Raw genomic sequence first — 25,649 nt, 5'->3', positions numbered from 1 at the left:
GCCCCCCGAGCATCATTCGGGGTTATCCGTTCTTGCATGATGCAAAGAAAAATGCAGGTGAGGAGCCCATGTTTATTTTCGTGTGGTCGCGGCAGAGGTTGTCGAAGACCGTCGACGCTGCTCGGCGCTCATGGAGCGCATCGGTGCACCCACTGGGTGTAGCCGTCAAGCCTCTAGGCGCTCGAGGAGGGTCCAGCCGGTCGGGCTTGACCTGCCAGGCGGCAAGCGGAATGCGGCCGAGCCGGCTTGGCATAGCCGGCCAGGCGGCGAGGCGTCTGGCAGCGCCCTTTTCTTCTTTTTTCTCTTCTGCCGGCTGCTGGCAGCTGGACAAAACTCTTCTTTTGTCTCTTGTTTTTTTTCTTGCAATCTTCCGTGGGGGGGCGCCAGTGCACCCACTTGGTGTAGCCCCCAAAATTCGGGCTGACTGCTGAGCAGTCCGGCCTGATCTCCCGGTAACTACTTTGTCTTTTTCCTTGTGGGGGCGCGTCAGCGCACCCGCTGGTTGTAGCCCCCGAGATTCGGGCCAACTGCTGAGCAGTCGGGCCGGATCTCCCGGCAACTACTTGGTCTTCTTCCTCGCGGGGGCGTGTCAGCGTATCCGTTGGATGTAGCCCCCGAGATTCGGGTCGACTGCTGAGCAGTTGGGCCGGATCTCCCGGCAACTACTTTGTCTTCTTCTTTGCGGGGGCGCGTCAGTGCACCCGCTAGATGTAGCCCCCAGGATTCGGGCCGACTACTAAGCAGTCGGGCCGGATCTCCCGGCAACTACTTTGTCTTCTTCTTCAAGGGGGCGCATCAGCGCACCCGTTGGGTGTAGCCCCCGAGACTCTGGGCGCTCGAGGAGGTCCTGGCCGGTCGGGTTCGACCGAATAGGCGGCCAGGCCGGCGCTCCTGCCAGCGATGCGTTGAAGCGGGCAGGCAGCTCGGGTCGCGTCTGGCAGTCAGAGTGGCAAAGCAGGAGGACGAACAAACGGACGTATATTTTTTTATCTTCTCTTTGTCCCAGCCGACCTCTTTTCTCTCTCTCTCTTTTTTCATAGCAATCCGGCTGGATTTTTTGTCCAAAAGGACCCCTTGCCGAGATGAATTGCCAAAAAAGACTGCCTCTGAATCAATTTGACAAAAAGGACCCCTCAGCGGTGGCGGCAGGCGACACGTGGCACCTGCCGCCACGCCAGGAGGCAGCGGGCCCTACCGCCACCGAAGGAGGCAGCCACCCAGCCAGAACGGCTTTCGTACAGTGCACTGCACCGTGATGTAACGGGCGAGGCCAGGTGGGCCCTGCCGCCACCAGGCGAGGCAGCCTCTCGTGCCCATGTTGCGCCCAGGCCGACAGGCCAGCTGCACGCGCGACGAGACAGCGGGCCCTGCCGCCACCGGGTGAGGCGGCCGCGCTGCATGCGGCCTGACAGCCGGTCCAGTTGCAGATTATTCCTGGTGCTGATTCCGACGTAAACCTCACTCATTCCCACGCACGTAATGACGACGAATTCCACGAGCTCGCTGTTGCAAACTGGGCTGATTCCCACACATGGAGGAGGACGAATTTCACGGGCGGGAACTGTTGTGCCGACACTACAGGGATGCTCCTCCTTTATATAGTATGCGTATGCTCCGTGCGCAAGCACACTCTGCCCTCCTCTTCTACTCTCTGCGTGTAAGAACAAAGAGAAAGCAAAACTCATTACACATTTCATTCATGATTTAGGGTGATTTAGAGTTGGATTTTGAATATGTTGAAGTTGAAGAAAAGATAGACGAAGGTAAGATCTTTCCATTTTTGTTGGTTTGGTTCACATGCTTGCAGTTTGTACAATTTTTGTTTAGTTCATAACTATGTGTTCTCTGTTGTGTTAGGTATTATTTCATCAATTTTTGGAGTCATTTAGTGCTTCGGGAGTAGGATTTGTGTAGCGAAGTGAACTACGAAGTTGAAGATCAAGGTATGAGATTTGCAATACATTTATTTATTTGTGCATGCAGGGTGGTAATTAGTTCGTCCTTTAGCTCGTTATTAGCTATGTGATGGTAGTGCTTAGAGGTTAGAAATAATTTCAGACGAGAGATGTAGCATTTAAACTATTTTTTTAAATAGTAGGTTGAAGATGTTGCATCAATGTTACGTGCGTCCATTAGTATTGACATGCGGGAAATCTTAATACGGTAATTAAGAAAAAATTGTACTGTAATTGTTTATTGCATGCGGTATGTTATTTCATGTGGTATGTTATTTTATGTGGTATGTTTATTAATAAGTCTATAGTTTGGAAACCATAGATCTACTTTGTTATGTCGCAATAATCTACATTTTATATGTTAAGATTAGGTGCTAATGAACTTAATAATGTATGTAATTAGGTAAAATAATTCATCTTAGTAGCAAACAAGGAGGAGAAGACGTGATTGAAGAAATTGTGTTTCCATTTTTGTTGTCTCATTTTGAGGTGATGAACACATACATGGAAGTGCTATTTTCATACTTTTGTTAGCAGGAAGAATAATCCGTGTGTAATATTGATGTTAATGTGATAATAGGTTGACTCTGTTCATATAGTACTAGCGAACGGATATTTATTGGAACTATTTGATGCTTAATTGCATTCGCAAGCACATCCATATTGGAGCTAAGGTAAAAAATGACACTGTAATTTTGTTAATATTTTTTGTATTGATGTACTATTGTGAATAATGTGCATGCCGCTGCAAATATTATTATTTTGATGCTTATTCACGAGGAAACCCTTGTTGAGCGTGTTTGCGCGCGCGCGAGAGAGAGAGAGAGACAGAGAGAGAGAGAGAGAGAGAGAGAGAGAGAGAGAGAGAGAGAGTGATATGTCTAGAGACTGAGGCAGTGATAACAAATTCTTTGTGTCTATGTGTGTGGAGGATAGAGAGAGACATGTACATGGGGCTTTGTGTTGTGTAACATGGAGACACATATACGTAATTAGAGAGTGAGTGTGTGAGATACACATGCGGACATGGGGAGAGATGAGGATCCAGATAAATGGGTGTTTGTGCGTGTCTGTGTGTGTTTATGCACGCGTTTGTGTGTGAGAGGGAGTGTGAGTATGTGGAGTAGAGAGTACACTAATGATGTAAACCTAGTATAAGGGAAGGGGGAATGGTGTGACATGTGTAGTAGCGGGATAGCATGGGTGCGGGCGGGGGGAGCGACTATTTGGAAGAGACATCAAGTGTGTGTGTGGGAGAGGGGTGTGAGAGCAAGAGAGAGAGAGAGAGCTAGCGACGGAGAGAGAGAGAGAGAGAGAGAGAGAGAGAGAGAGAGAGAGAGAGAGAGGAAGAGAGGGGGCGAGAGGGGTCGTTTGTGTCCATAAATGGCGTATAGATAGGGAGACAATGTTGATGTTGTTCAAAATTGGCCTATGTACGGAGACGTAAGGGAAGCGAGTCATCGTGTGTGTGATAGGGACTTCATGAGAGATCTAGAATAGATGGTGTAGAGAACAATGTGCGAGATCGAGAAGGATGATACATTAGGGAGCTATGGAAAGAGTCACGACATATATGTGTACAGGGAAGGAGCTGGGGCGGGTCCGCATGTGGGAGAGATAGAAAGAGAAGAGTGGTGCACAAGGAGACAAAGTGTGCTTGTTTGCATTGGGGGTGGTGTGTGAGGTGAGTGCGCGAGAACCACATAACTAGGGAGATAGATGTTTGGGGCCGGCGTTTTGTGTTTATAGGAAAGATACACTCTACATAGTGCGTGTGCTTGGGAAAGAGAGATGTCGGGAGACCTCCCCACTGCGGCCAGCCTCCTCCGTCTGCCACCCCATTCTCCACCTTGCTGGAGCCGCTACCCCTACCACGTCGTCCACTGCAAGAGATGGACGTCTCTCATCCACGGCGCTGGACCAGGATCCTTTCATCGCGTCCTCTCGCTTCAGTAGCACCGTTGTCCACCTTGCCATTGCCGCTCCTACGATCGCCTCGTCCACGGCAACAGGATTTATCCCCCGACCCGGCTGTCTTCCGTCCAAAGTCTTCTTCCCCGCTGTCGATAGCCATCGCACCCGCAGCACCCTCAATGTATCAGCAGAGGCCTACAAGGCGTCGCAAGAGAGGTGGTACTCCTCCATATGTGCTTAAGTTATTGATCTCACCCGAAAAATAGATCGTAATTTGTTTACTGTACTTTTCTTGTTCGTACCAAATCATAATGGCTAGTTGAAATCAAACATTGGTTGCGAAGTAGCTTTGTCTAGTTTGCACCTTCAGATCCGCCATGGCACAGGAACTATACTCGTAAAGCTTATGGTTTCCCCCCTTTATATTCACTACCATCATCGTAGGTGCTTCGTGTCGTGCTAGCACTGCTCCTCAAGACTCAACCCAAAGCTTACGTGTTGAAATACAAATCTGATATGATGCTCATATCACTAAAACAGAGAACGTTTAATTGGTCACCTAATGTTCCTATATTCGTTTCAAAAAGCATGTGCGCCACCCACTGGTCCAGCTAGTTCCACTTTCCTGATTTTGCTCTTGATGCTTAGAGTTTTCCCCTTTTATCTACTCTACTATGATCTGCGTAGGTGCTTTCTGTCGTAATAGCATTACTCCACCCTTCAATCTAAACAACACAACACTCAGAATTCGAAAGCTTACTTGTTCAAATATGATTGTGATATGATAGTGATATTAGTTAACAGACACATTTAATTGGTTAGCTAAAGGTCCCACTTGAGTTTCCAAATGCATGTCGCGACATATAGAGAGACAGCATAATTGCATTTCTTTGTCACTTGTTGACTGTACTTTCTTGTCCATACAAAGTCTTAGTTGTTATTTCAAAGTAAACATCAGTTGCTAACTACCCTTTGCGCGGTTTGCAGTTTCAGATCTGCCATCCCACTGCCACGGTCAACACTGTACTCATCATGCTTATGGTTTCCCCATTTTATGATGACCACAATCAGCCTACGTGGTTCGTGTCGTAATAGCACCGCTCCACCCATCGAGCTAAACAAGCTTAGTTGTACAAATTTATATCTGATATTATGCTGATATTAGTAAAACTGAGAGATGTTTAATTGGTTAGCTAAATGTTCCTACTTTAGTTTCGAAATGCATGTGAGCCACATATGGAGAGACCGGAAAGAATAGTATTTCTCTGTGCGCTCTAGTTCATAATGGGTGGCCAACCGACATTGTATTGAAACACTTGTAATATCTTCAATCTTCTTGCTCTTCTGCTCTTCTTTAAGATGATCCTCTTCTCTTGCGGTCGACTGGTCAGGTCGAGTTGTTCTCCCTTAGTATATTTTGAATCTGTCAGGTCAGGTTGACTTGTTCTTCTTTACTATATGTTGAAGATGTCATCTGCGAAGTGTCATCACTTCTGGAGCTCTCATATTTTGAGTAGTAGGCCACATTATATTAATGCACACACCAAATTACAGCATGCATGGCATCTCTTAAAAGAATTGCAGAGATAGCACAAAGGGGTTTACAGGGAGGCAGTATTGGATTAGAATCACTTCTGCATTACAAAGAAAATCTCACTTGTTTTTATGTTTTCATGCATGTTAGATATTGAATATTATCAAAATGAATATGAGAATGGGCGCATGAGAGGAATATTGCGGAACAATCCACTGGCTAACAAACTTGGCATGGTGGAGGATGGCCTATCTTATTCACCCATCAAGGTGCTTGCTCTAACTTGGCAAGGTTGTATTGGTCGAACAAATTTTGCATCTGACCTCTTGCATTACTTCTACTTTGTTACACCATCTCCTTAGTTTAAGCATCATATATGAGTATATTCCATACCTATCCATTTTCTGTACCTATTCCATGTGTCGTCACACAATGTTTTTCCAGTCAAATGTTGTTCTTTCGTAATAGATGTCCAAAAGGAAGAGGGTGAGTGCAGATCCTCAAGGAGTACAAACTAGTTGTTTGGAAAAGGTAGTGATCCCTGTTAAATCAGATAGATCAGCAGCCATAGAAAACACAGGCCCAACTGTACCACACTTTACCCCTACTCCATTGGCCAAACCCCTATTAGAACTGCTGAGAGCCCAGTGTCAGGTACTGTCTATGATATCAATTCAAAATTTGAACTCCTAAATTTCTACATGTGCCTTACCTTCTCTCTTGTATGAAAACTAATTTCAGATGAATCTCCTTGCTCAAAGGATCATACGATCTCATAACAGTACTAGGCTCTACATTGCTCTTGTCAGTACCTCTCTCCCTTTTGCCTTGTAACGCTGTACTTAATTAATTGCTATTTGATTGTGTATCATCAGTCTGCACCTGAGCTTCATTATCCTCTGTTTCTTCCAATATTATTAGATCTATATTTACTCTTTGCAAAATGTAGAACAATGGCAACGCTTATAAAGAATTTTCTTTGGGGAATTTATTGAATTATCCTTCCTTCAACATGGAGAAGGGCTTTGTCCATCCCGTGTTAACATGTAATGTAAGTTCATCCTTCTCAAGCCTTCAAACTTTGTTCTAGTATAGATTTTGATAGGCATCATTTCCTCCATTGTTGTTTGCTTTGGTGTTTACATCTGATTGGATGTTTGCAACAACTACCAGTGTCAAATTATAGTTGTAAAAACATGTTCCTTATGCAGAATAGATCCATTTATTTGCTTATATAATTGTGAAAACTATTACGTGTCTCCTTGTTTCTCTTTCAGAGTCGTATCTCTTATGCCAGGCAGAACTTTAGGGAAGATAGTGAGCCAAACCATCTTGAGGACAGCGAGATGATCCCAAGGTCCTGTCTTGATGAAGACAGTGAGTTGAAGCTACTCACCAGTAGGTGCGAGACAACCTCTGTGCAGTTGCTGCCTCAATCAGTTCGACTTCTTCAGTCTCAACTTAAAGCGGAAAGGCTTGCTTCAGCTCAGCTCCGACTTGAAGTCAAAGATGCAATGAAGATGTCAGAGGACTGCCTTGCACACCATCATGCCATACAGCTACGGGGTGATGCATCTATGGTTGACACAACTGAGGTCTACTCAGCTTCTTCGGCTGTTTGGGGGGCCGACCTGGCCAGGCCTAGTGCCTTCTGAAGTGCTCTCAGTTTTGTATATTCTTTTGTCGGTGCATTTATTAGCACTAGTGCAAACTTTGATGCCCAGTGGATGTAATATCTGTAATAGTCGTGATAGCCTAGTGTAAGTTGCTTGCTTATTTATTTCCTTGTTGTCTTGTTTATTTGTTTTCTTGTAGTCAGTGCAGTTCTTTTTCCGCGGTTTGCTAGTGGCCGCAATAACCTATTTTTTAAAACTAGGCCACAATAACCATGGGCTACATATCTACTGTAGTGACACTGGGCCTCCTACGGGCCGTAGAAAACTGGGCCTTCTACGGGCCACAGAAATAATGGGCCTTCTACAGGCCGTAGAAACAATGGGCCTTCTACGGGCCATATCATCAATGGGCCTTATACGGGCCGTATGACAGATTGGCCAAACATGGGCCAATAACAGACCACATTATGGCTGTAAACGGGCTAGAGTTGGAATCGTCCGTTCATGGGCCGACCATAATGGGCCATCGTTAATAGGCCGTATTTGATGACGCTATGAAAACGTCCCAACGTATTAATGGGCCACAAACGGGCCGACTGTAACCACGGGCTAAATTTGGCCCACAAGCAGAAAATGACAGTAACGGGTCGTAAGTAACCGAATGTTGGAAATGAGCCCAAGAATAAATGGGCCCTGAGAAGTCCGAAAGATAACATGAGCTGCAAACGGCCTCATATTGTTCATTACAGGAATGGGCCAACAGTTCATGGGTATAAAGTGATACACTGTTCATTACAGGCCAGTTTCGCCGCGGGCCATTAATGGGCCAACAGTTACAAAGGGCCTCATATTGGACTTCTCAGGGCCATACATGGGCCGAAACTTAAAATGGGCTGGAATCATATTGGACGGCCCAGATGACGCTACTGGGCCTAATTTGGATAGGTCGTAACGGGCCCTAGGTTAGCGGGCTGTAAATGGGCTATATGTGAATAGGTCGTTAACAGGATTTCCGTGGGCCGGCCCACCACCTTTTGACCAAGTCAAACGGGTCGGCCTTTTCACAGGAATGGGCCTCTGTTGGGCCGTGCCACGTGTCGACGTATCATAGGCGCCTTCGGTCCAATGAGTGGATGACATCTGTCCCAACGGTGAGCCGACACGTGTTTCCTCTAGCCAATGATGATTTTACACGTGGAAAATCGCCATTGGTCGAGGCAGTTAACGGGTTATCGGATCCAAAACCGAACACGATAGCTTAACGGCGTTCCATTACAGTGGATGCCACGTGTCGGTCACCCTTGATGAAAGCACTTCTGTGACGCCCGATTTATCGTCATGGAAGTGGACACTTCCGTGATGATAATTTTGGTAATGTCATGGAACACTTCTACGATAGCACAGCTATGACTATATTGATTCTGTCATAAAATCATCATGGATGTACATGCATGACAGAAAACGCGACCTACTGTGACAAACACGTATCATCATGGAAGTGTATTTTTTGTAGTGGAGGAGGTGGCTGTCCAGCGCCCTGTAAGTGGTGGTTTTTGTGCCTGCTCCTCTCCGGCATCGTCGTCCATACCGTCGATGTCTTCGGAGTTGTAATCAAGCATGTTGGTTAATTCTTCGACAGTGGCTATGAACTGGGTGGTGGGTGGGAAGCGAAATTCTCTGTCATCAGCCTCCAATCCAAACCGGATATAGTTCGGCTGACGGTGTCCTGATAAGGAGAGGGCTTTTAATGAGTTTAGCACATCGCCTAAAGGCGAGTGACGGAAGATGTACGTGGAGCTGAACTCAACGATCGGCGCCTAATCAGGTTCGATGAGCGCGGATGCACACGGTTCGGAACCTATGGCTGAAGACAAATCTGAGGTTCCGGTGACACAGGCCTTGCTCGAGGTAGGATCTGTGTGCGGCTCTAACGCTGCTGAGTCTGCGGCTTCCGCGGTGGGGTTGAGCTTCCCGTCCTCGGATCGCGCAATCTGCTCTAGATCCAAGGCCAGAGCAGTTACAGGCGCTATCTCCTGAGCACGATCCGATGACAAATTTAGGTCATGTTCATCGTGGTGGTAGGGAGCGGCCGTCATGGGCTCGAATCCGTCGAAGATCAAGTCTCCGTGGATATCGGCACCGTAATTCAAGCTTCCAAAACTGACCTGATGGCCAGGGGCGTAGCTGTCGATCTGCTCTAGATGGCCAAGCGAGTTGGCCCGCAGTGCGAAGCCGCCGAACATGAAGATTTGTCCGGGGAGGAAGACCTCCCCCTAGACTGTGTTGTTGTAGATGATTGAGGGAGCCATCAAACCTTTTGGTGACGATGCAGCGAAACTCTCAATGAAAGCACCAATGTCGGTGTCAAAACCGGCGGATCTCGGGTAGGGGGTCCCGAACTATGCGTCTAAGGTCGATGGTAACATGAGACGAGGGACACGATGTTTACCCAGGTTCGGGCCCTCTCTATGGAGGTAATACCCTACTTCTGGCTTGATTGATCTTGATGAATATGAGTATTACAAGAGTTGATCTACCACGAGATCGTAATGGCTAAAACCCTAGAAGTCTAGCCTATATGATTATGATTCTGCCCTACGGACTAAACCCTCCGGCTTATATAGACACCGGAGGGGACTAGGGTTATACAAAGTCAGTTACAGAGAAAGGAATCTTCATATCTGGTCGCCAAGCTTGCCTTCCATGCCAAGGAGAGTCCCATAAGGACATGGGAGAGAGTCTTCGGTCTTGTATCTTCACAGCCCATCAGTACGAGCCATGTCAATAGTCCAGACGCCCGAGGACCCCTTAATCCAGGACTCCCTCGGTTAGTTCTTCGGTCGCAAAGTCTTCGGATAGTGACTCAAGAGCCAAGGATGTGGTTTTGTTTTCGGCGCGGAGTGCCTTATCCAGATCATCGTAACTGTGATTACTCCATTGGGTCCTGGCATTTTAAACTTCATGTACCTGTAATGGCGTACTGCTTGGAAGCGTGAGAAAGTGTCCCGCCCAAGAAAGGTGTGATACCCGCTATTGAAGGGAACAACGTGAAAGAGCAACTCTTTTGACCTGTAATTTTCAGGCGTGCTACATCAAGTTTAATTCTTCTCGAACATCGTGCTTCTCAACTGGGGATGATGCCTCAAAAGGTGATATTGCTTTGCTTGATGTGTGTTCTATCGATCCGCATTTTGTTGAGCGTGTCCCCGTAAATGAGGTTTAGCCCACTGCCGCCGTCCATGAGAACTTTGGTAAGTCGAAAGCCGTCCACGATAGGGTTTAGTACTAAAGCGGCGGGTGTTGGGAAACGTAGCATGCAATTTCAAAAAAAAATCGACACTAATGCAAGATATCTAGGAGATGCATAGCAACGAGAGGGGGATAGTGTGTCCACGTACCCTCGTAGACCGAAAGCGAAAGGGTTAACTTAACACAATTGATGTAGTCGAACGTCTTCTCGAATCAACCGATGAAGTACCGAACATACGGCACCTCCGATTTCTGCACATGTTCAGCTCGATGATGTCCCTCGAACTCTTGATCCAGTAGAGGCACGAACGAGTCGATGAGTTCCGTCAGCATGATGACGTGATGATGGTGTTGGTGAAGTGATCCGCGCAGGGCTTCACCTAAGCACTACGATAACATGATTGGAGGAGTAAATGGTGGAGGGGGGCACCTCACACGGCTAAGAAAATTGATGTGCTTTGGGGTGCCCCCTGCCCCCGTATATAAAGGAGGAGGGGGAGGCCGGCCGGACCTAGGGGTGTGCCAAGTGGGGGAGTCCCACTAGGACTCCTAGTCCTAGTCGGCTCCTCCCTTCCTTCCAACGGAGAGGGGGAAAGGGGAAAGAGGGGAAGAGGGAGAAGGAAAGGGGGGCCGTGCCCCCCAGCCCTTGTCCAATTCGGACTCCTTTGGGGGGGCGCCACCTCTTGTGGCCTACCTCCTCCTCTCCCTTATGGCCCATGAGGCCCATTTACTTTCTGGGGGGGTTCTTGTAACCTCCTGGTACTCCAAAAAATTCCCGAATCTTTCCGGAACTATTCCGGTGTCCATATATAACCTTCCAATATATTAATCTTTACCTATCGACCATTTGGAAACTCATCGTCATGTCCGTGACCTCATCCGGGACTCCGAACAACCTGCAGTCACCAAAACACATAACTCATATAATACATATCATCATCGAACGTTAAGCGTGCGGACACTATGGGTTCGAGAACTATGTAGACATGACCGAGACACCTGTCCGGTCATAACCAATAGCGGAGCCTGGATGCTCATATTGGTTCCCACATATTCTATGAAGATCTTTACCAGTCAAACTGCAATGTCAACATACGTTATTCCCTTTGTCATCGGTATGTTACTTGCCCGAGATTCGATCGTTAGTATCCTTATACCTAGTTCAATCTCGTTACCGGCAAGTCTCTTTACTCGTTCCATGGTGCATCATCCCATAACTAACTCATTAGTCACATTGCTTGCAAGGCTTCATATGATGTGCATTACCGAGAGGGCCTAGAGATACCTCTCCGATACTCGGAGTGACAAATCCTAATCTCGATCTATGACAACCCAACAAACACCTTCGGAAATACCTGTAGAACATTTTTATAATCACCCAATTACGTTGTGATGTTTGATAGCACACAAGGCATTCCTCCGGTGTCCGGGAGTTGCATAATCTCATAGTCGGAGGAATATATATTTGACATGAAGAAAGCAGTAGCAATAAAACTAAACGATCATTACGCTAAGCTAACAGATGGGTCTTGTCCATCACATCATTCCACTAACGATGTGATCCCGTTTATCAAATGACAACTCATGTCCATGGCTTGGAAACTTAACCATCTTTGATCAACGAGCTAGTCTAGTAGAGGCACACTAGGTATACTGTGTTTTGTCTATGTATTCACACATGTATCAAGTTTCCGGTTAACACAATTCTAGCATGAATAATAAACATTTATCATGAATAAGGAAATATAAAATAAAAACTTTATTATTGCCTCTAGGGCATGTTTCCTTCAGTCTCCCACTTGCACTAGAGTCAATAATCTAGACTACATTGTAATGAATCTAACACCCATGGAGTCTTGGTGTTGATCATGTTTTGCTCATGGAAGAGGCTTAGTCAACGGGTCTGCAACATTCAGATCCGTATGTATTTTGCAAATCTCTATGTCTTCCTCCTTGACCAAATATTTTTGTGAAATCTGGATTCCTTCGCCAAGGCAATTGCTCCATTATTGTCACAAAAGATTTTCATTGGACCCGATGCGCTAGGTATTACACCTAGATCGGATATGAACTCCTTCATCCAGACTCCTTCATTTGTTGCTTCCGAAGCAGCTATGTACTCTGCTTCACACGTAGATCCTGCCATGACGCTTTGCTTGGAACTGCACCAACTGACAGCTCCACCACTCAATAAAAACATGTATCCGGGTTGTGACTTAGAGTTATCCGGATCAGTGTCAAAGCTAGCGTCAACGTAACCACTTACGACAAGCTCTTTGTCACCTCCATAAACGAGAAACATTTCCCTAGTCCTTTTCAGCTACTTTAGGATGTTCTTGACCACTATCCAGTGATCCACTCCTGGATTACTTTGGTACCTCCCTGCTAAACTTATAGCAAGGCACACATCAGGTCTGGTACACAGCCTAGCATACATGATAGAACCTACGGCTGAAGCATAGGGAATGACTTTCATTTTCTCTCTATCTTCTGCAGTGGTCAGGCATTGAGTCTAACTCAACTTCACACCTTGTAACACAGGCAAGAACCGTTTCTTTGACTGATCCATTTTGAACTTCTTCAAAACTTTATCAAGGTATGTGCTTTGCGAAAGTCCTATCAAGCGTCTTGATCTATATCTATAGATCTTGATGCCCAATATATAAGCAGCTTCACTGAGGTCTTTCATTGAAAAACTCTTATTCAAGTATCCTTTTATGCTATTCAGAAATTCTACATCATTTCCAATCAACGATATGTCATCCACATATAATATTAGAAATGTTATAGAGCTCCCACTCACTTTCTTGTAAATACAGGCTTCTCCAAAAGTCTCTATAAAACCATATGCTTTGATCACCTCATCAAAGTGTATATTCTAACTCCGAGATGCTTGCACCAGTCCATAAATGGATCGCTAGAGCTTGCACACTTTGTTAGCATCTTTGGGATCGACAAAACCTTCTGGTTGCATCATATACAACTGTTCTTTAAGAAATCCATTAAGGAATGCAGTTTTGATATCCATTTGCCAGATTTCCTAATCATAAAATGCGGCAATTGCTAACATGATTCGGACAGACTTAAGCATCTCTATGGGTGAGAAAGTCTCATTGTAGTCAACTCCTTGAACTTGTCGAAAACCCTTTGCAACAAGTCGAGCTTTATAGGCAGTAACATTACCATCAGCATCAGTCTTCTTCTTGAAGATCCATTTATTCTCTATGGGTCGCTGATCATCGGGCAAATCCACCAAAGTCCACATTTTGTTCTCATACATGGACCTATCTCAGATTTCATGGACTCAAGCCATTTTTCGGAATCTGGGCTCATCATAGGTTCTTCATAGTTTGTAGGTTCGTCATGGTCAAGTAATAAGACCTCCGGAACAGTATTACCGTACCACTCTGGTGCGGATTGTGCTCTGCCAGACCTACGAGGTTCTGTAGCAACTTGATCTGTAGTTTCATGATCTTTATCATTAGCTTCCTCTCTAGTTGGTGTAGGCATCACGGGAACAGATTTCTCGGATGAGCTACTTTCCAAATTGAGAGCGGGTACAATTACCTCATCAAGTTCTACTTTCCTCCCACTCACTTCTTTCGAGAGAAACTCCTTCTCTAGAAAGGTTCCGTTCTTAGCAACAAAAATCTTGCCTTCAGACTTGCGGTAGAAGGTGTAACCAATTGTTTCCTTAGGGTATCCTATGAAGACACATTTATCCGATTTGGGTTCGAGCTTATCGGGCTGAAGCCTTTTGACATAAGCATCGCGTCCCCAAACTTTAAGAAACAACAACTTAGGTTTACTACCAAACCATAGTTCATACAGTGTAGTCTCAACGGACTTTGACGGTGCCCTGTTTAAAGTGAATGCAGCTGTCTCTAATGCATTACCCCAAAACGATAGTGGTAAATCGGTAAGAGACATCATAGATCGCACCATATCCAATAAGATGCGGTTATGACATTTGGACACACCATCATGTTGTGGTGTTCCAGGTGGCGTGAGCTGTGAAACTATTTCACAATGTTTTAAATGAAGGCCAAACTCGTAACTCAAATATTCTCCTCCCCGATCAGGTCGTAGAAACTTTGTTTTCTTGTTATGATGATTCTCCACTTACTCTGAAATTGTTTGAACTTTTCAAATGTTTCAAACTTGTGTTTCATTAAGTATATATACCCATATATACTCAAATCATCTGTGAAGGTCAGAAAATAACGATACCAATCATGAGCATCAACACTCATTGGACCGCATACATCGGTATGTATTATTTCCAATAAGTCACTAGCTCGTTCCATAGTTCCAGAGAACGGAGTTTTAGTCATCTTGCCCATAAGGCACGGTTCGCAAGTATCGAATGATTCATAATCAAGTGATTCCAAAAGTCCATCTTTATGGAGTTTCTTCATGCGCTTTACACCGATATGACCAAAATGGCAGTGCCACAAATAAGTTGCACTATCATTATCAACTTTGCATCTTTTGGCATTAATATTATGAATATGTGTATCATCACGATCAAGATTCAACAGAAATAGATCACTCTTCAAGGGTGCATGATTATAAAAGATATTACTCATATAAATAGAACAACCATTATTCTCTGATTTAAATGAATAACCGTCTCGCACTAAATAAGATCCAGACATAATGTTAATGCTCAACGCTGGCACCAACTAACAATTATTCAGGTCTAAAACTAATCCCCGAAGGTAGATGTAGAGGTAGCGTGCCGACGGCGATCACATCAACCTTGGAACCATTTCTGACGTGCATCGTCACCTTGTCCTTAGCCGATCTTCATTTAATCCGTAGTCCCTGCTTCGAGTTATAAATATGAGCAACCAAACAGGTATCAAAATACCCAGGCACTACTACGAGAATTAGTAATGTACACATCAATAACATGTATATCAAATATACCTTTGCTCACTTTGCCATCCTTCTTATCTGCCAAATACTTGGGGCAGTTCCGCTTCCAGTGACTTTGCAGTAGAAGCACTCAGCTTTAGGCTTGGGTCCATTTTTAGGCTCTTCCCGGGAGTGACAACTTGCTTGTCATTCTTCTTGAAGTTCCCCTTCTTTTTACCCTTGCCCTTCTTCTTAAAACTAGTGGTCTTGTTAACCATCAACACTTGATGATCCTTCTTGATTTCTACCTCTACAGCCTTTAGCATCATGAAGAGCTCGGGAATAGTCTTTTCCATCCCTTGCATATTGTAGTTCATCACGAAGCCTTTGTATCTTGGTGACAGTTATTGAAGAACTCTGTCAATGACACAATCATCTGGAAGATTAACTCCCAGCTGAGTCAAGTGATTATGGTACCTAGACATTCTGAGTTATGTGCTCACTAACAGAACGGTTCTCCTCCGTCTTGCAGCTATAGAACTTGTTGGAGACTTCATATCTCTCAACTCAGGCATTTGTTTGAAATATTAACTTCAACTCCTGGAACATCTCATATGGTCCATGACGTTCAAAACGTCTTTGAAGTACCAATTCTAAGCTATAAAGCATGGCACACTGAACTAATGAGTAGTCATCAGATCGAGCTTGCTATGCGTTCACAACGTCAGCTTCTGCTCCTGCAGCAGGCCTTGCACCTAGAGGTGCATCAAGGACATAATTCTTCTGTGCAGCAATGAGGATAATTCTCAATTTATGGACCCAGTCTGTGTAGTTGCTAACATCATCTTTCAACTTAGCTTTCTCTAGGAACGCATTAAAATTCAAAGGAACGGTAGCACGGGCCATTGATCTACAACATAGATATGCAAAAAAAAACTATCAGGACTAAGTTAATGATAAACTAAGTTCAATTTAATTATATTAGTCAAGAACTCCCAATTAGATAGATATCCCTCTAGTCATCTAAATGATATGTGATCCAAATCAACTAAACCATGTCTGATCAACACGTGAGATGGAGTAGTCTTCAATGGTGAACATCACTATGTTGATCATATCTACTATATGGTTCACATTCGACCTTTCGGTCTCCAGTGTTCGAGGCCATATATGTATATGCTAGGCTTGTTAAGTTTAACTCGAGTATTCCACATGTGCAAATTTGTCTTGCACTCGTTGTTTATAAACGTAGAGCCTATCACACCCGATCATCACGTGGTGTCTCAGCACGAAGAACTTTCGCAACGGTGCATACTCGGGGAGAACACTTATACCTTGAAATTTAGGAAGGGATCATCTTATAATGCTACCGCCGTACTAAGCAAAATAAGATGCATAAAGATAAACATCACATGCAATCAAAATATGTAACATGATATGGCCATCATCATCTTGTGATTTTGATCTCCATCATTGAAGCAACGTCATGATCTCCATCGTCACCGGCTTGACACCTTGATCTACATCGTAGCGTCGTGGTCGTCTCGCCAACCATTGCTTCTACGACTATCGCTGCCGCTTATTGATAAAGTAAAGAAATTACATAGAGTTTGTATCTCATACAATAAAGTGATGTCTACTACGCAACCTTCTTCTTGTAGATGTTGTTGGGCCTACAAGTGCAGAGGTTTGTAGGACAGTAGCAAATTTCCCTCAAGTGGATGACCTAAGGTTTATTAATCCGTGGGAGGCGTTGGTTGAAGATGGTCTCTCTCAAACAACCCTGCAACCAAATAACAAAGAGTCTCTTGTGTCCCCAACACACCCAATACAATGGTAAATTGTATAGGTGCACTAGTTCGGCGAAGAGATGGTGATACAAGTGCAATATGGATGGTAGATATAGGTTTTTGTAATCTGAAAATATAAAAACAGCAAGGTAATTAATGATAAAAGTGAGCGTAAATGGTATTGCAATGCTTCGAAACAATGCCTAGGGTTCATACTTTCACTAGTGCAAGTTCTCTCAACAATAATAACATAACTGGATCATATAACTATCCCTCAACATGCAACAAAGAGTCACTCCAAAGTCACTAATAGCAGAGAACAAACGAAGAGATTATTGTAGGGTACGAAACCACCTCAAAGTTATCCTTTCTGATCGATCTATTCAAGAGTCTGTAGTAAAATAACACGAAGCTATTCTTTCCATTTGATCTATCATAGAGTTCGTACTAGAATAACACCTTAAGACACAAATCAACCAAAACCCTAATGTCAACTAGATACTCCAATGTCACCTCAAGTATCCGTGGGCATGATTATATGATATACATCACACAATCTCAGATTCATCTATTCAACCAACACAAAGTACTTCAAAGAGTGCCCCAAAGTTTCTACCGGAGAGTCAAGACAAAAACGTGTGCCAACCCCTATGCATAAGTTCACAAGGTCACTGAACCTGCAAGTTGATCACCAAAACATACATCAAGTAGATCACGTGAATATCCCATTGTCACCACAGATAAGCACATGCAAGACATACATCAAGTGTTCTCAAATCCTTAAAGACTCAATCTGATAAGATAACTTCAAAGGGAAAACTCAATCCATTACAAGAGATTATAGGGAGAGGAACATCATAAGATCCAACTATAATAGCAAATCTCGCGATACGTCAAGATCGTGCCATACCAAGAACACGAGAGAGAGAGAGAGAGAGAGATCAAACACATAGCTACTGGTACATACCCTCAGCCCCGAGGGTGAACTACTCCCTCCTCGTCATGGAGAGCGCCGGGATGATGAAGATGGCCACCGGTGAGGGATCCCCCCTCCGATAGGGTACCAAAATAGGGTCCTGATTGGTTTTTGGTGGCTACAGAGGCTTGCGGAGGCAGAACTCCTGATCTAGGTTTCTTTTCGAGGGTTTCTGTATTTATAGGAATTTTTGGCGTCGGTCTCACGTCAGGGGGGGTCTCCGAGTCATCCACGAGATAGGGGGGCCCAGAGGGGTGGGCGCGCCCCCCACCCTCGTGGGAAGCCCGGGACTCGTCTGGCCCAACTCTTTTACTCTGGGGGCTTCTTTTGGTCCATAAAAAATCATCAAAAATTGGCACGTCAATTGGACTCCGTTTGGTATTCCTTTTCTATAAAACTCAAAAACAAGGAAAAAACAAAAACTAGCACTGGGCTCTAGGTTAATAGGTTAGTCCCAAAAATCATATAAAATAGCATATAAATACATATAAAACATCCTAGATGGATAATATAATAGAATGGAACAATAAAAAATTATAGATACGTTGGAGACGTATCAAGCATCCCCAAGCTTAATTCCTGCTCATCCTCGAGTAGGTAAATGATAAAAACAGAATTTTTTATGTGGAATGCTACCTAACATATTTATCAATGTATTTTTTCTTTATTGTGGCATGAATGTTCAGATCCGAAAGATTCAAGACAAAATTTTAATATCGACATAAGAATGATAATACTTCAAGCACACTAACAAGACAATTATGTCTTCTCAAAATAACATGGCCAATGAAAGTTTATCCCTACAAAATCATATAGTCTGGCTATGCTCCATCTTCATCACACAAAATATTCAAATCATGCACAACCTCGGTTTCAGCCAAGCAATTGTTTCATACTTTAGTATTCTCAAACCTTTTCAACTTTCACGCAATACATGAGCGTGAGCCATGGACATAGCACTATAGGTGGAATAGAATGGGGGTTGTGGAGAAGACAAAAAGGAGAAGATAGTCTCACATCAACTAGGCGTATCAACGGGCTATGGAGATGCCCATCAATAGATATCAATGTGAGTGAGTAGGGATTGCCATGCAATGGATGCACTAGAGCTATAAGTGTATGAAAGCTCAAAAACAAACTAAGTGGGTGTGCATCCAACTTTCTTGCTCATGAAGACCTAGGGTAGGAAGCCCATCATTGGAATATACAAGCCAAGTTCTATAATGAAAAATTCCCACTAGTATATGAAAGTGACAACATAGGAGACTCTCTATCATGAAGTTCATGGTGATACTTTGAAGCACAAGTGTGGTAAAAGGATAGAAGAATTGCCCCTTCTCTCTTTTTTCTCTCTTTTTTGTTTTTTTATTTGGGCCTTTTCTCTTTTTTTATGGCCTCTTTTTTTCCTTTTTTTTTGTCCGGAGTCTCATCCCGACTTGTGGGAGAATCATAGTCCCCATCATCTTTCCTCACTAGGACAATGCTCTAATAATGAAGATCATCACACTTTTATTTACTTACAACTCAATAATTACAACTCGATACTTAGAACAAGATATGGCTCTATATGAATGCCTCCGGCGGTGTACCAGGATGTGCAATGAATCAAGAGTGACATGTATGAAAGAATTATGAACGGTGGCTTTGCCACAAATATGATGTCAACTACATGATCATGTAAAGCAATATGACAATGGTGGAGCGTGTCATAATAAACATAACGGTGGAAAGTTGCATGGCAATATATCTCGGAGTGGCTATGGAAATGCCATAATAGGTAGGTATGGTGGCTGTTTTGAGGAAGGTATATGGTGGGTGTATGATACCGGCCAAAGTTGCGCGGTATTAGAGAGGCTAGCAATGGTGGAAGGGTGAGAGTGTGTATAGTCCATGGACTCAACATTAATCATAAAGAACTCACATACTTATTGCAAAAATCTACAAGTTATCTAAACAAAGTACTAAAGACATGCCCCTAGGGGAAGGGTTGGTAGGAGTTAACCATCGTGTGATCCCGACCTCCACACATAAGGAAGACAATCAATAAATAAATCATGCTCCAACTTCATCACATAACGGTTCACCATACGTGCATGCTACGGGAATCACAAATTTTAACACAACTATCTCTCAAATTCACAACTACTCACTAGCATGACTCTAATATCACCATCTTCATATCTCAAAACAATCATAAGGAATCAAACTTCTCATAGTATTCAATGCACTTTATATGAAAGTTTTTATTATATCCCACTTGGATGCCTATCATACTAGGAATAATTTTATAACCAAAGCAAATTATCATGCTGTTTAAGACTCTCAAAATAATATAAATGAAGCATGATAGTTCATCAATTTCTTCAAAATAAAACTATCATCATGCTCTAAAAAGATATAAGTGAGGCACTAGAGCAAACGACAAACTACTCCGAAAGATATAAGTGAAGAACAATGAGTAGTCGAATAATTGTGCAACTATGTGAAGACTCTCTAACATTTAAGAATTTCAGATCTTAGGATTTTATTCAAACATCAAGCAAAACAAAAATAAAATGAAATGACGCTCCAAGCAAAACACATATCATGTGGTGAATAAAAATATAGCTCCAAGTAAAGTTACCGATGAACGAAGACGAAAGAGGGGATGCCTTCGGGGGCATCCCCAAGCTTAGGCTATTGGTTGTCCTTTAATATTACCTTGGGGTGCCTTGGGCATACCCAGGCTTAGTCTCTTGCCACTCCTTATTCCATAGTCCATCGAATCTTTACCCAAAATTTGAAAACTTCACAACACAAAACTCAAAAGAAAACTCGTAAGCTCCGTTAGTATAAGAAAATAAACCACCACTTAGGTATTGTTGTGAACTCATTATAAATTCATATTGGTGTAATATCTACTGTATTCTAACTTCTCTACGGTTCATACCCTCCGATACTACTCATAGATTCATCAAAATAAGCAAACAACACATAGAAAACAGAATCTGTCAAAAAACAGAACAGCCTGTAGTAATCTGTAACTATCTAATACTTATGTAACTCCAAAACTTCTACAAAATTAGGAAATCCTGAGAAATTTGCGTACCAATACAGAGAAAAAAGAATCATATCAAAAGCAGGTTTCCGTGAATTATCAAAACTAATTTACTGGGTGCAAAAGTTTCTGATTTTCAGCAGGATCAACACAACTATCACCGTAAGCTACCCTAAAGGTCCTACTTGGCACTTCATTGAAACGAAAGCTATAAAACATGATTACTATAGTAGCATAATCATGTGAACACACAAAAACAGTAAAGGTAAATATTGGGTTGTCTCCCAACAAGCGCTTTTCTTTAATGCCTTTTAGCTAGGCATGATGATTTCAATGATGCTCGCATAAAAGATAAGAATTGAAACATAAAGAGAGCATCATGAAGAATATTACTAACACATTTAAGTCTAACCCACTTCCTATGCATAGGGATTTTGTGAGCAAACAACTTATGGGAACAATAATCAACTAGCATAGGAAGGCAAAACAAGCATACCTTTAAAACTTTAAGCACATAGAGAGGAAACTTGATATCATTGCAACTCCTACAAGCATATATTCCTCCCTCATAATAATTTTCAATAGCATCATGAATGACTTCAACAATATAACCAGCACATAAAGAATTCTTTTCATGATCTACTTGCATAGAAATTTTAATACTCTCCACATAAGAAAATTTATTCTCATCAATAGTAGTGGGATCAAACTCAACAAAATAACTATCATGTGAAGCATAATCCAATTGAAAATTAAAATCAAGATGACAAGTTTCATGGTTATCTTTATTCTTTATAGCATACGTGTCATCAAAATAATCATCATAAATAGGAGGCATGCTTTCATCATAATAAATTTGCTCATCAAAACTTGGGGGCCAAAAAACATCATATTTATCAAACATAGCTTCCCCAAGCTTGTAGCTTTGCATATCATTAGCATCATGGGTATTCAAAGAATTCATACTAACAACATTGCAAGCATGCTCATCATTCAAAGATTTAGTGCCAAACATTTTAATGCATTCTTCCTCTAGCAATTGAGCACAATTATCGGAATCCTTATTTTCACGGAAGACATTAAAAAGATGAAGCATATGAGGCACCCTCAATTCCATTTTTTGTAGTTTTCTTTTATAGACTAAACTAGTGATAAAAACAAGAAACTAAAAAATTCGATTGCAAGATCTAAAGATATACCTTCAAGCACTCACCTCCCCGGCAACGGCACCAGAAAAGAGCTTAGTTGAAGGGGTGTTAGTGCCGCTTACCTAGCCTCCCCGGCAACAGCACCAGAAAAGAGCTTGACGTCTACTACGCAACCTTCTTCTTGTAGACGCTGTTGGGCCTCCAAGTGCAGAGGTTTGTAGGACAGTAGCAAATTTCCCTCAAGTGGATGATCTAAGGTTTATCAATCCGCGGGAGGCGTAGGTTGAAGATGGTCTCTCTCAAAAAACCCTGCAACCAAATAACAAAGAGTCTCTTGTGTCCCCAACACACCCAATACGATGGTAAATTGTATAGGTGCACTAGTTCTGCGAAGAGATGGTGACACAAGTGCAATATGGATGGTATATATAGGTTTTTGTAATCTGAAAATATAAAAACAGCAAGGTAACTAATGATAAAAGTGAGCGTAAACGGTATTGCAATGCTTCGAAACAAGGCCTAGGGTTCATACTTTCACTAGTGCAAGTTCTCTCAACAATAATAACATAACTCGATCATATAACTATCCCTCAACATGCAACAAAGAGTCACTCCAAAGTCACTAATATCGGAGAACAGACGAAGAGATTATTGTAGGGTACAAAACCACCTCAAAGTTATCCTTTCTGATCAATCTACAAGAAGTCCGTAGTAAAATAACACGAAGCTATTCTTTCCATTCGATCTATCATAGAGTTTGTACTAGAATAACACCTTAAGACACAAATCAACCAAAACCCTAATGTCACCTGGATACTCCAATGTCACCTCAAGTATCGGTGGACACGATTATATGATATGCATCACACAATCTCAAATTCATCTATTCAACCAACACAAAGTACTTCAAAGAGTGCCCCAAAGTTTCTACCGGAGAGTCAAGACAAAAACGTGTGCCAACCCCTATGCATAAGTTCACAAGGTCACTGAACCTGCAAGTTGATCACCAAAACATACATCAAGTAGATCACGTGAATATTCCATTGTCACCACAGATAAGCACATGCAAGACATACATCAAGTGTTCTCAAATCCTTAAAGACTGAATCCGATAAGATAACTTCAGAGGGTAAACTCAATCCATTACAAGAGAGTAGAGGGGGAGAAACATCATAAGATCCAACTATAATAGCAAAGCTCGCGATACATCAAGATCGTGCCATATCAAGAACACGAGAAAGAGAGAGAGATCAAACACATAGCTACTGGTACATACCCTCAGCCCCGAGGTTGAACTACTCCCTCCTCGTCATGGAGAGCACCGAGATGATAAGATGGCCACTGGTGAGGGATCCCCCCTCCGGCAAGGTGTCGGAACAGGGTCTCGATTGGTTTTTGGTGGCTATAGAGGCTTGCGGTGGCGGAACTCCCGATCTAGGTTTCTTTTCGAGGGTTTCTGTATTTATGGGAATTTTTGGCGTCAGTCTCACGTCAGGGGGGTCTCCGAGTCTTCCACGACATAGGGGGTGCGCCCAGGGGGTGCGTGCACCCCCCACCCTCGTGGGCAGCCCTTGACTCTTCTGGCCCAACTCTTTTACTCCGGGGGCTTCTTTTGGTCCATAAAAAATCATCAAAAATTGGCACGTCAATTGGACTCCGTTTGGTATTCCTTTTCTGTAGAACTCAGAAACAAGGAAAAAACAGAAACTGGCACTGGGCTCTAGCTTAATAGGTTAGTCCCAAAAATCATGTAAAATAGCATATAATCGCATATAAAACATCCTAGATGGATAATATAATAGCATGAAACAATCAAAAATTATAGATACGTTGGAGACGTATCATAAAGCAACAACCATATGGCTCCTGCCAGTTGCCGATAACTTTTGCAAAACATGATCATCTCATACAACAATCTTTATATCACATCATGTCCTAACCATATCACATCACAACATGCCCTGCAAAAACAACTTAGACGTCCTCTACTTTGTTTGTTGCAAGTTTTACGTGGCTGCTATGGGCTTCTAGCATGAACCGTACATACCTATAGCACAAAAACCACAACGGTGATTTATCAAGTATGTTGTTTTCACCTTCACAAGGACCAGTCACAGTCAAATTCGATTCAACTAAAGTTAGAGAAACATACACCCGCCAGCCATCTTTATACAAAACTAGTTGCATGTATATCGGTGGAACCGGTCTCATGAATGCAGTCATGTATGGTTGGTCCGGGCCGCTTCATCCAACAATACGCTGAATCAAAATAAGACGTTTGTGGTAAGGAGCATGACGATCACCGCCCACAACTCTTTGTGTTCTACTCATGCATATCATCTACGCATTGACCTGGCTCAGATGCCAATGTTGGGAAACGTAGCATGCAATTTCAAAAAAAATCCTATGCTCACGCAAGATCTATCTAGGAGATGCATAGCAACGAGAGGGGGAGAGTGTGTCCACATAACCTCGTGGACCGAAAGCGGAAGCGTTAACTTAACACAGTTGATGTAGTCGAACGTCTTCTCGATGAAGGAAATATGCCCTAGAGGCAATAATAAAGTTATTATTTATTTCCTCATATCATGGTAAATGTTTATTGTTCATGCTAGAATTGTATTAACCGGAAACATGATACATGTGTGAATACATAGACAAACATAGTGTCACTAGTATGCCTCTACTTGACTAGCTCATTGATCAAAGATGGTTATGTTTCCTAACCATAGACATGTGTTGTCATTTGATTAATGGGATCACATCATTAGGAGAATGTTGTGATTGACTTGACCCATTCCGTTAGCTTAGCACTTGATCGTTTAGTATGTTGCTATTGCTTTCTTCATGACTTATACAAAGTTCCTACAACTATGAGATTGTGCAACTCCTGTTTACCGGAGGAACACTTTGTGTGCTACCAAATGTCACAATGTAACTGGGAGATTATAAAGGTGCTCTACAGGTGTCTCCAAAGGTACATGTTGAGTTGGCATAATTCGAGATTAGGTTTTGTCACTCCGATTGTCCGAGAGGTATCTCTAGGCCCTCTCGATAATACTCATCACTTAAGCCTTGCAAGCATTGTAACTAATGAGTTAGTTATGAAATGATGTATTACGGAACGAGTAAAGAGACTTGCCGGTAATGAGATTGAACTAGGTATTGGATACCGACGGTCGAATCTCGGGCAAGTAACATAGCGATGACAAAGGGAACAACGTATGTTGTTATGCGGTTTGACCGATAAAGATCTTCGTAGAATATGTAGGAACCAATATGAACATCCAGGTTCCACTATTGGTTATTGACCGAGAATAGTTCTAGGTCATGTCTACATAGTTCTCGAACCCGTAGGGTCCGCACGCTTAACGTTACGATGACAGTTTTATTATGAGTTTATAAGTTTTGATGTACCGAAGTTTGTTTGGAGTCCCGAATGTGATCACGGACATGACGAGGAGTCTCAAAATGGTCGAGACATAAAGATTGATATATTGGACTACTATGTTCGGACACAGGAAGTGTTTCGGGTGATTTCGGAGAAAACCGGAGTGCCGGAGGGTTATC

The sequence above is a fragment of the Triticum dicoccoides genome, chromosome 7B (genome assembly GCF_002162155.2).
Source record: "Triticum dicoccoides isolate Atlit2015 ecotype Zavitan chromosome 7B, WEW_v2.0, whole genome shotgun sequence".
Lineage (NCBI taxonomy): Eukaryota > Viridiplantae > Streptophyta > Magnoliopsida > Poales > Poaceae > Triticum > Triticum dicoccoides.
This window is presented reverse-complemented; position numbering follows the sequence as displayed.